At 43.6% G+C, this 12,027-nt stretch overlaps 1 pseudogene across 1 annotated transcript in view; it reads left to right on the forward strand.

The window, feature by feature from the left end:
• The first annotated feature begins 1,002 nt into the window (after positions 1-1,002).
• Positions 1,003-12,027, forward strand: part of LOC311145205 (autism susceptibility gene 2 protein-like) — a 119,411-nt pseudogene continuing 108,386 nt past the window's right edge. Inside the window, exon 1 of the transcript XR_014615577.1 lies at positions 1,003-1,030. The product of XR_014615577.1 is annotated as an autism susceptibility gene 2 protein-like (transcript). The remainder of the gene's footprint in view (positions 1,031-12,027) is intronic.

Consider the following 12,027-nt stretch of genomic DNA (forward strand, 5'->3'; position numbering starts at 1 on the left):
TGGCTCTTTGCTTGAATAGCTTTTCTCTTTTCTCCTTGGCTCCCCCACTGTGAGGTCCAGGAGGCCTGACCAACCGGTCCACTCCTGTTTCCACAACTTCACTTACCATTGTAGTGTGAGAGGGGCGACCTGGAGGAACATTTATTCACTTTTAACACCTAATGAACGTGAGAAACGGAAGTAGAGAAGAAGTGAGATATCAGCTTGTGTGCCTTGTAAAGTAATGCTAGCCATGCAGAACACAAGTGGCTATAGAGGTTGTGGCATTCTACAGAATTAGGATCTTAGTTTGATCACTTTTGATGCTGAGAATTTTCCTGCACTGCAGGAAATTCAGATGAGCTTCATCATTTACATAAATTCACTGAAAACCCGTACTAACACATGGTTATATTAACAGTATTGCACTTTTCATGTAGCCTAATTTTGGCCAGCTAATAGCCTAACTTGAAATTTACATTTACATTTACATCATTTAGCAGACGCTCTTATCCAGAGCGACTTATACATTGGCACATTCAACTTATGACAGCCAGTGGGACAACCACCTTTTTTTGCATTCATGTTAACATACTAATGGGGAATGTAGTTTATAGGATATTATGATCTAATGATGTGTGGAAAGCACAAATGATAAATTCACATCCTAATCAAAATAATAATGGACAAGTTTCTGTTCAATGAAAATCCTTCACTCTACAACACAGCTCACTATTCTTATGTTTGTTTTCAACCTTTTGTAAAACCATTGTATTTGCACAGAAAACTCCAGAGTAGCGTTATTGTATTGTATTGTGTACTGCTTTTAAACCTTGAAACCGCTCTCAAACGCGACACTTTCTTTCCCTTAATCTTCCCTCGTTTGTGTTGAAAGCTGTCACTGAACAAGAAGTCACATAAAAAGAACATAGGCACTGATTATGAGGTTGTTGTTGGTGGTGGGGGAGTGGGGGGGATACAATTAATAATTCCTTATGTTTCCCTTTCTCTTCCCTTGCAGTGTGACAGTGAGAGTGACGTTGATGACAAGGTAAGACTTTTTTCTGTTTATTTTCCCCACCACATGAAGTGTACATGAGGAGTTGTGAATAACAAATGTTGGGTTCCTGACTGAAGAAGAAGAAACAGCCTTCGGTTAAAGGGAGGAGGAGGAGGAGGAGTAATAACAGACTACTAGATGAGGAAGAGTAAGAAAGAAACTGACAAGGAACACAGCTCAGTAAGGTATATATTTGCACTGTTAGATTTTCACAACACAAATGATTACACTATTTTTATAGGTGTAAGAGAATGTAGCGTATTTTAATTGGCAACTCCTTAAACCTGTTAATGATACCCTCAGCCTGTGCACAACATGTATCAAATTTTACATACATTACAACAACAATGTGATGCAGAGAAGCACCTGCTGTTAGAATATAGATCATAAATCGCATATATCACACTTTTATGTAGGTTTGAACATCATATTCAAATGAATTTCATGCATGAAAATAACCTACTGCTGTCCCTAATATACTAGTGATAGCATTGCAACATGTATCACAGTCTTTATGTTGTTACATTTCCAAGTTGCCATCAGTTATAAATCATCTGTCAGTCTGTTTGACAGCCATTGGCGAGTGTCTATAGAGTATTTGTAATAATACCAATTTCACAACTGAACACTTGTTTATCTAAGTCTTATAGGGTGGCTGGCTCGTTCATCTATGGCTGCCACCAGCACCAGAACCGCCAGCCATTCCACCATGAACCACCAATGGGAGCCTCACACATCTTAATTCCCCCGCAGTTGAGCAATTACCCCCTGGTAAATGAATGAGATAGCATGTCTAATCTCCTGTAAGCTTAGCTCCCAGTTCTGTGGAAATGTCTGCGGCTCTGCTCACCCTAGCATCATTTGCATTAACTGTAGCTTTGGCAAGTCAATAGGCTTTTATCTCTTCATTGAAACAGAAAGTGAGTGAGTGAGTGAGTGAGTCAGGGAAGAGAAGGGGAGCCTCTCTCTCGCCAGTCAGTTTGACATGACAGGAAGGGGGTTTTCAGGGCCTGTCAGTTTCCATACAGCTCCCTGGCATCACTATGGGGGAGGAGGGGGAAGAAGGGGGAGGGGGGAGGAACTACTCTACAGACATAATATCCCCACTCCGTATCCTCAGGTAAATCTCTCTCTCTGCCTTTGTCTTCTCTCTCTCTCTCTCTCTCTCTCTCTCTCTCTCTCTCTCTCTCTCTCTCTCTCTCTCTCTCTCTCTCTCTCTCTCTCTCTCTCTCTCTCTCTCTCGCCTTTATCTCTCTCTCTGCCTTTGTCTCTCTCTCTCTCTCTCTGCCTTTGTCTCTCTCTCTCTCTCCCTCTCTCTCTCTCTCCATTAAGGCTAATCCATCAGAATCAGTTTTTTTGTATTTTGTGAAAGCATAGGGAATGGGGTGTGGTTGGTTCATATGAGTGCAGCAAACTTGGGTTTGACTGGCGGTGGTTAACCCAGGCCATCTGTCCATGGGGCCTGTGAAGAATTTGCCACCGTCCATAGAAACCAGACAGCGCTGACGCGCATCACAACGAGGCCGTAGTGAATTCCTAAAGTACTACTCTCTGAAAGGGCACCATGTCTTTCATGTTCATTACATGAGCTAAAAAAGAAAGTCTGTGTTTGGGTAAGGGCCCTCAGCCGTAGTAAACTGACCACTTATAGATCCAGGAAATGGAGAGGACTATTACCTTCATCAGGAAGACAGAGTGGCTAAATCATCCAGAGAAAATTGCATGATGGGAGTCACAGAGAGGTGGAAAAAATCCATCTTGACAAGCCATCAGTGGAGTAAAATCACCAGTGTAAAAATGGTTTTCATGAGGGGAAAACAAACACTGTCATTTGTAATTGGCTTAGAATAACTGTGCTGTTTAATTTGCGTCATGTTAACTGTAACAGGTGCTGCCAGCTCCTCTTGCTCGCAGCAAAACAATGGCTGCTTTCTTTCACTTCAGACCAGCAGCCACCTGAATGCCCACATTGTCAGGATTTAACAGATTACATCAATTACAATATTGCTTGCAGGTGTGTCCGTTGGGTGCAATCAGTTACACTTACTCTATTTGAATACAACTGTCTGGGAGCCAGGCTGGTGTATGTTACCGCAGGCCAGCCTGGCTAGATATGGACACTTCGTAAAACCATCATATTCAAACACACAGCAGATAAGACTGCAGATGTATTCCAAATGTATTCAGTGTGGGTTTTCTTGAGATTGCTAGGTAACCTCTACTTGAGTCCTATGTTGTCAGTAGGGATGTTTATGTAGATTCACCTGCCTGGCTGTGCTTGCCCCATTTAAAGAAATGTGTGATTTTCCTCCATTATCTGAACATGATGTTTGACAATGAGAAGTATTCAAAGTCAGAAATAGTAGCCTTGACCCTGAATAACCCCAAGACTGATGTGGCCTGAAGCAAAGCTCAGACGATTAAGATGATTTCTCTGTTATGGAGTCTGTTGTTTCAACTACTAAAGCAACGATTATAGCTGTGTGTGTGTGTATGTGTGTGTGTTTGTTTGTTTGTTTGTGTGTGTGTGTGTGTGTGTGTGTGTGTGTGTGTGTGTGTGTGTGTGTGTGTGTGTGTGTGTGTGTGCGTGTGCGTGTGCTTGTGCGTGCGTGTGAATCCTGGCTAAATGCAATGTTCATGAAGAGGGCTAACCGCATGCTTGAATAACTGCCTCCACAACAGAGGGGCCTGTGTGTAAACAAACCCTGCTGTACTGTCACAGGCGTCTTATATGAAATGAATTGCCCATTACATTATATCATGGTCAAATGAGTCTCTGTGACTCTATTGATTAAACATTATTTATGAAAGCCAAGCGGTTCATACAAAGCATGTTACTCATTAGCCTGTTTCACACTAAAATCTGTTCCTCAATGTCACTGCTGTTTTCTATAAAGGCAATGATTCAGTAACTCAACTGAACTAAACTGAACCAAAAGGGCCAATTCTACACAACTTTATAATGAGGTTGAGGGTTTAAAAAAAAGAAAAATTCAGCATATGTTGCTATCTTAAGTTATTGCATATCTAACACCACAGGACAGCTTTTCCAACTAAAATTAGACTAAATTATGAAATTCCTGTTCTTATGAAGTAACCCATTTTATAACACCATACATGTTTCAAATAAATTGCTATTCCATGTATCTATTTGGACATTGTGTCAAATGATTCAAACAAACTGGTATTAGCATTGATTATAGCGTATCTTAAACAGACTACTACTTGAGCACTAGCATATCTTGTTCTGAAAACTGGAAGAACCTGTGAGGGGTGAATGGTTACCTTCCCACGCCCCCTCCACCCACAATTTGTCTATGAGCCAAAATCTCTCATCTCTGGGTTTAAGCTACTTGAAGTGAAGATGGTCATTTTCTTTCATTCAAGAGGAAGATAAAAAATAGGAAGTTTGTCTCCATTTTCAAGAACTGCCCTAAGTGTCATCCTATTGCTATTCTGCTGAGCTCACCTGTCTGCGCTGCTGCTCCTCCAATTTCCTCTGTGTTCTTTAGCTTCTGCCCTCTGTAGCTCAGCTGGTAGAGCACGGCGCTTGTAACGCCAAGGTAGTGGGTTCGATCCCCGGGACCACCCATACACAAAAAAATAAAAATAAATGTATGCACGCATGACTGTAAGTCGCTTTGGATAAAAGCGTCTGCTAAATGGCATATTATTATTATTATTAAAATACAACCATGGCTTTCTGTCTCTCATCTCCTCTCCATGTCTGGAACGCTAGCTTTAGCCTCTAATTTGCTACTTCTCTTTACCAGTCTTAGCTAACACAGTGGCTGGCCTGCCCTGTCATGGCTCTGCAGCTATGGTCTCATGCTCGTTCACCCAGTGTGGACACACAGATCGTCTAATTCCATTTGGTTCTATTTGGCAGGCAGGCAGGCATTCAGCAGTAACTGAATCTGTCTCCCTCTCCCTCCCTCCTCCCTCCCAGGGGACCATTACCACATTTCTGCAACAGCTCTTTAATGGTTTCAATACTCGCTTGACAGGACAGCAAAGCTCTGACTTGATTGACACATTAATTCCTCCCTCCCTTATCTCCCGGCGTGGGGAATGAATGGCGTATCACAAAGACGGAGCGATTCTGAGAGCTTATCAGTAATGACTCATCAGGTAGTGTCCTCCTAGGTGATGTATCTGGGGAGTGCGTTTTCTAAAGGTAGCATGCACCTACATACGGAGCGCCGTTTCTATGGAAATACAGAACACGGTGTTACATCACCCACAGTTCACCCCCTTCTTCCTCTCTCTTACTCTCTCTATCCCTCTCTTTCGCTCTCTCTTTCAGTTTTATTATCTCTTTTCCCTCTCTTAGGGAATTTTGTCATATTGTTGTCAATCTTGCTCGCTCTCTCTCTCTCTCTCTCTCTCTCACTCTCTCTCTCTCTCTCTCTCTCTCTCTCTCGCTCCTATCAATGGCTCTGTGTTGCTTTCTCCCCTCTCTTTCTCCCCTCTCTTTCTCCCCTCTTTCTCTCATGTAACAGGAAAGAAAAAGGAATATAAAATGTATATGCCTCTGGCCCATTCCTCATCCATGCCCCGCCCCCCCCCCTCCCTTCCATCCCACAATCCCTGTGAGGCCCAGGTTCTCTCCCAGACTCCTCATATTCAATAACAAACAGCCCACCCACCAGGGTGCTGACAGCCCTAATAGTTTTTTTACGGGGGAAAAATGAACCGACTTAATGTTTCAACACAAGTGATCATCCGTCCTCATCTCCTTAATGAAATTAGATTAAGTGCACCTGGGAAAGAGCTGAGGAAGCAGAATGCCTTGCCACCTTTAATTTAAAACCAATTTGCCAGCAATATTCCCTCCAGCTCGGGATTCTTCTGAGCAGATTCAAAATGGAGGACGATGAGATCAGACCAGAGCTGACTGGTTTAATTCCAGTCCCCACAGGCAGCGCCAAATTATAACTGACACCAGCAACATAGGATTTAATATGGAGTTGTCATTTTTCGTCTCTCCTCTCCTCTCTGCCTTTGTCTTCTCTCTCTCTCTCTCTCTCTCTCTCTCTCTCTCTCTCTCTCTCTCTCTCTCTCTCTCTCTCTCTCTCTCTCTCTCTCTCTCTCTCTCTCTCTCTCTCTCTCTCTCTCTCTCTCTCTCTCTCTCTCTCTCTCTCTCTCTCTCTCTCTCTCTCTCTCTCTCTCTCCCCCTTTCTCTCTTTTTTTCTGTGATGAGCCGTGTCTGCCGCTGGAAAAGGCTGTGTTTTCATCAGCTGGCATCTTGGCCAGGTCGCAGTTGTAAATGAAAACTTGTTCTCAACTGGCTTACCTGGTTAAATAAAGGTGAAATAAAATAAAAAATAAAAATAATGTTACTCCTGTAGCAATTACACTGGTCTGGAAACACTCTTCTGTTTCATTTATATTGGGCTGTTTGCAATGTTCTCTCTTCTCTAGTTTCTCCAGATTAAGCCTGTGTGTTTTTTCTGGTTGTCAAGAGATACATATGTTGTACATTTAGTGCATCGCAACTATGTGGTGATTTTAGAGCACAGTTCATTCTTCTTCTTTCTGACTGAATTTGAATCTGAGTCGAGGTCTCCTAAGTGGCTCATTTAGAGATTAATTTTATCGTTTTAAGAGTAAGTGCTCTGCATAATACTGAAGTGTACCTGCTTAGACCTTTCCAGGACAATTTGGCTAATTGTCTGACATTTTCTAATATGAACACTTTCAGACAGGGTATAATTTGAGGGGTGGGGGTGGGGGGTAGATGGAGCACAAATTGAGCATATACAACCCTGTGGTGTGTTGAGAAGGTGGGTGATGACACAGGGTTGCTTCAAACCCCTGCAGGGCCAGGCGTACCAACACAGCCAACTGACATCAGCAAAGCCTTCATGTCATTAGCAATACATATCACAGTAACAGCAGTGACAGTAACATAGCAATGGCGTCACTAACCATGCTATGGCATCCATTCCATTGGCTGAATAAGCTACACTGGATTCCTTTCTAAAGGTTACATTGACATGAACATAATTAATGTAAACAGAAACATGTGATTGATAAAACAACTGTCATTGCATGGCTGCATAGGAAAGTGTGAAATGGCATACATAAGGTGTGAAATCATAGTATAGCAGCTAAGTTTATCCCTCTGTTGAGCTTTCTGTTGAGCTCTATGTTTAGCTCTGTTGACCTCTCTGTTGAGCTCTCTGTTTAGCTCCATCCTTTACTTTGGCAGAGGGTGTTAAAACAGGTATTCAGGTATTTGTTATTTGGAAATCATATTTTTATTTATTTTTTTAGCAGACGCTCTTATCCAGAGCGACTTACAGTTAGTGAGTGCATACATTTTATATATATATATATTTTTTTTTCATACTGGCCCCCCGTGGGAATCGAACCCACAACCCTGGCGTTGCAAACGCCATGCTCTACAAACATCCCTGCTGGCCATTCCCTCCCCTACCCTGGACGACGCTGGGCCAATTGTGCGCCGCCCCATGGGTCTCCCGGACACGGCCGGCCACGACAGAGCCTGGATTCTAACCAGGATCTCTAGTGGCACAGCTAGCACTGCGATGCAGTGCCTTAGACCACTGCGCACTCTCTCCACTTTCCCAACGACAGAGTAGGCCCTACTTCTAACCTTATCAGAACAACGTGTCTGTGCTCTGGTGCAGTAGAGAGACAGCTTGTGATCATAGTCATTGTGGAAATTATTCTCTTATCCAGAGCGACTTACAGGAGCAATTAGGGTTAAGTGCCTTGCTCAAGGGCACATCGACAGATTTTTCACCTAGTCGGCTCGGGTATTAGAACCAGCGACCTTTCAGTTACTGGTACAACGCTCTTAACCACTAAGCTACCTGCCGCCCCATGATGAACTTCAAGTTTTGCTGCATACTTGATCTCATGTCCACCACCCTCACCTGCTCCACTTTTGGATGGGGTTCTTCAAATACCAATTTCCTATCTCAGAACCAATGCCCTGTACTGTAATAGACCGAATAATTATTTTTATTTTTTTATAAAAAACTCTCAGTTCGATCTTCTAGTGATACAGTTGGTTCACCTCTAAAACCAAACAACGCAGGTTTTATTTAATACAAAAATTTAAATATTCTCAATTTGTAGTGTTGACGGAGATGTGTGTTTCAAACTCAGGTAACCTCACACACACTGCGAAACTGAGTTCCATTATCCAGTCCAAGCAGCCATCATGGCAGCCCATCCATTGTTTTTTTTAAGGCCTGTGTTTGAATAACAAGCCAAGTACTATAAAATATTTTCCACATCAGTAATAAAATAAAGATTTAGTCCATATTGGTTGCAGATGTCCTCTCGGTAGAGAAAAAAAAAAGTATATTTGTTAGGTGTGAGTTAGATTTTAGTGTTTCTGGTCCTGCTTAAACATATTGCCTAGGGGCCCTACTTAGGAAATGTACGCCTTTCCTACGCACTTCTCAGTAGTTGGTATTCAGACTTTCCTTATATAGGTGCATAACGGGCTTTGCAGGTGTGGTTCCCTTGCGCGCGTTCAAATACATTTAATTAAACCACTGAAAACCCTCCCACTTGCTGGGACAACAGATTTTATTTACGCACAAAATATATTGGTGAATAAAAAAGAGTGGTTTGATTCATCCTAAAAGTTACCATAATCAATTGTTCAATCCATTAAATATTGGAAGGTGAGAAAAGTGTACAATAGGGGTTGACCAGTAGTCCTATAAACCTACCCTAATAATCCTCACTAATCATGGGACTGTGTTGACAGGCTCCAGGTCTAAACTGCTACGTATGGTCTGCATTCCATAAGGATTCAAATTATTGCATAACTTGTAATACATTAGCCTAATATGATGTACTATTGCTAGTGATCCTCAGGAACAACCACACAAACGTGACAGAGGAAAGAAAGGTAAACTAACGATGTAATGGAATAATGCAAAATGCAAGGAAACTAACACTAAATTCAATGACAGTTCTAAATGTATGTGGGTATAACTGACGGTGGCTACCGATAGTGGCTAAGATTTAACATGATACAAATTGTAAAAAATACAATGAAAAGTCTAGAAATCATAAGTCAACTTGGTAGGTTTGGCACTAACTGTCATTTGCGCATGGCTACAGAAGCCTATAGCTTGAGTCTCCAAATTTTATCCCAAGTTATAAGGCCAACATTTCATAAACTTCACTGTGTAAAAGGTGATATGTTGCTATGCTTCAGTTTGCTGCCATATGATGACTGGTTTCACATTTGTCTCCAGAGAGGTAAAATAGATCTAAAACAATTTTCACTTATATTTACAATCCCCTTATCCAAACGGCTTACTCATTTACCTAGCTCTTATCAATAGCTCTTATCAATTTGTATATTACAGTGCATGGAGAATGGTGTTATTTTTAAAATATTTTTTCCCCAATTGGTAGTTTACAGTCTTGTCCCATCACTGCAACTCCCCTACGGACTCGGGAGAGGCGAAGGTCGAGAGCCATGCGTCCTCCGAAACATGACCTTGCCAAGCCGCACTGCTTCCTGACACACTGCTCGCTTAACCCGGAAGCCCAGCCGCACCAATGTCAGCTTGCAGGCGCCCGGCCCGCCACAAGGAGTTGCTAGAGCGCAATGGGACAAGATGAAATCCCGGCTGGCCAAACCCTCCTCCCTAACCCGGTCTCACGGCCGGCTGTGACACAGCCTGGGTTATAACCCGGGTCTGTAGTGACGCCTCAAGCCCTGCGATGCAGTGCCTTAGAACCGCTGCGCCAATCGGGAGGCTGAGAATGGTGTTATTTCTATAGGTTAAAAGAAAGTCGACAGGTTGCTCAACCTTATTCATTGTTTCATCGTGCGTAAAGGTGGTGGAATTATGAGTATTAAGTCAAGGTTAGAATATGGCATATCTGTAGACACACCTACGCCACACCTTCATTTCTTTGCATAAAAAGGGAATTAAGTTCCATTTACGCATGCTTAACTCGGGTCGGAATTCCACCCTAAGTGCCTTTTTATTCAATGAACAGCAGTGGACACTAATTACTTTCATATTTCTTTTGGCTAGAACATAGAAGGCAGACCATGTGTTGTAAGGAGCTCGGAGCTCTATAACTGAGCTATGTCCCAGTCGTTGGCTTGTCCAGAGAAACTTCAATAATGCAACATGACTTATTTTTCCTTTCCTGCAAATGGCATACAAAATCAGCGACAAATATAGAATTTGCCATTGTTGTCAGTAATCTGTGCCATCTTGGATAATGTTTCCCTGAAGAAATGAATGGAAACTAGACCAACCGGACCCGTGGTGCTCAGAAAGGAGTGTTGGGAGCAGTCAGCCAAGCAGCACATTGAGCCTCGTATATTTTGCTTTACGTTTGATAGGGAAAATAAAAATAGAGCGGAGTTGTTGGCATTAATGGACTCTGTGGCCCTGTGAGGAGGATCTGACTTACCAGACTCCCCAAATGATGATGATGACAATCAACCAGGAGGAGAGAAGAGCAGGCTGTCTCTATCTCTCTCTTTCTGTCTCTCTCTCTCTTTCTGTCTCTTGCTCTCTCTCTCTCTCTCTCTCTCTCTCTCTCTCTCTCACTCTCTCTCTCTCTCTCTCTCTCTCTCTCTCTCTCTCTCTCTCTCTCTCTCTCTTCTCTCTCTCTCTCTCTCTCTCTCTCTCTCTCTCTCTCTCTCTTCTCTCTCTCTCTCTCTCTCTCTCTCTCTCTCTCTCTCTCTCTCTCTCTCTCTCTCTCTCTCTCTCTCCACCAACCACTGGAACGTCTCTGACTGAATCTAAACACCCCAGATGCCTGTGGAGGGTGGTGTACGCCAAAACCTCAAGCCTGCTCTCCCCCCAAGTCACTTTGGCTTTGGATGGGAACTTTCCGTGGGTGTATGTGTGTGTGATCTGGGGAGCTGGCGGGCAGAGAGGGAGTAGAGTAGAGACCCTGGAGAGCAACGCCAAGATCAGGACCAAAACACACAGGGCCAGCTGCCTTCAATTAAGGCAGAAACCCAGCAACTGAGTACCTTTTGCGCAAAACCAGCTGCCTTTGATCTGTAGCAGACAAGGGAAAAGGTGCAGGGCTTAAAAGATTACAAGGAAAAATAATTATTGTATCAAATAGGCCTACATAAAACTTTATAGGGGATTTAGAGGCGCAGAGGGAAGCAGTTACTAACGATGCCGGCCACTCATGTTCATTTGCCAACTCTTTTCCTTTTTCAGGGGGCCTCCTTTAATGATATGGTGCACCTGGCCTCTCCCTTAACTTTTAGGCAGAACGTTTCTCTCCCCCGTCCATCCCACCATGCTACTTTACTTTTATCACTCCTCCAGTAAGTAGTCACCCACGATGGATTCATTGGTGTAATCTAACCTGATTTGCATGTCCGTTTCTGGCTCTGACAAATAGCAGAGCGCTAGGCTAGTGTGTGTGTGTGTTTGGGAGCCAGGGCCATATACAGCAGAAGACTGGCCTAGCTGGCATTAAAACAGCCACCCTGCCGGCACCACAGACACAGCCTATACAGGCCTCCATTAAAATTAATTTGACTTCATTAGCACTAAACCTGCTCCAGCCGGGGACCTGTGGTGTTGCCGGAGGGAATGGTAGAGTGGCAGCCCGGCTAGCCGAGACAGCGAGGGAGGCGCTGAGAAGATCTAACACATGGCTCTGCCAGCCTGAATATGCCCCATGCTCTGACGGGTGCCAAACAAGGGGTGACGTGCGTCACTGGCTTTAGGGGGACTCAATCAACACCCGGTCAGAATATTAACGCCATGCGCTCCTGCCACATCACCAGGTTGCACACACACACACACACACACACACACACACACACACACACACACATATACACACTCACTCAGGGTTGCTAGGCTGCATACAAGTCATGCGTGTGCACATGGTGAATGCCTCAGCGTGGTGTGATCCAGAAGAGATGCACCACTGGGTTGACTTGACCAGTTCCCATAACCCCTCTCTCAGCAGGGTCAACAGTTAACGTGCTA

Source organism: Coregonus lavaretus, assembly GCF_964263955.1.
Source record: "Coregonus lavaretus genome assembly, chromosome: 17".
In the NCBI taxonomy this organism is placed as follows: Eukaryota; Metazoa; Chordata; class Actinopteri; order Salmoniformes; family Salmonidae; genus Coregonus; species Coregonus lavaretus.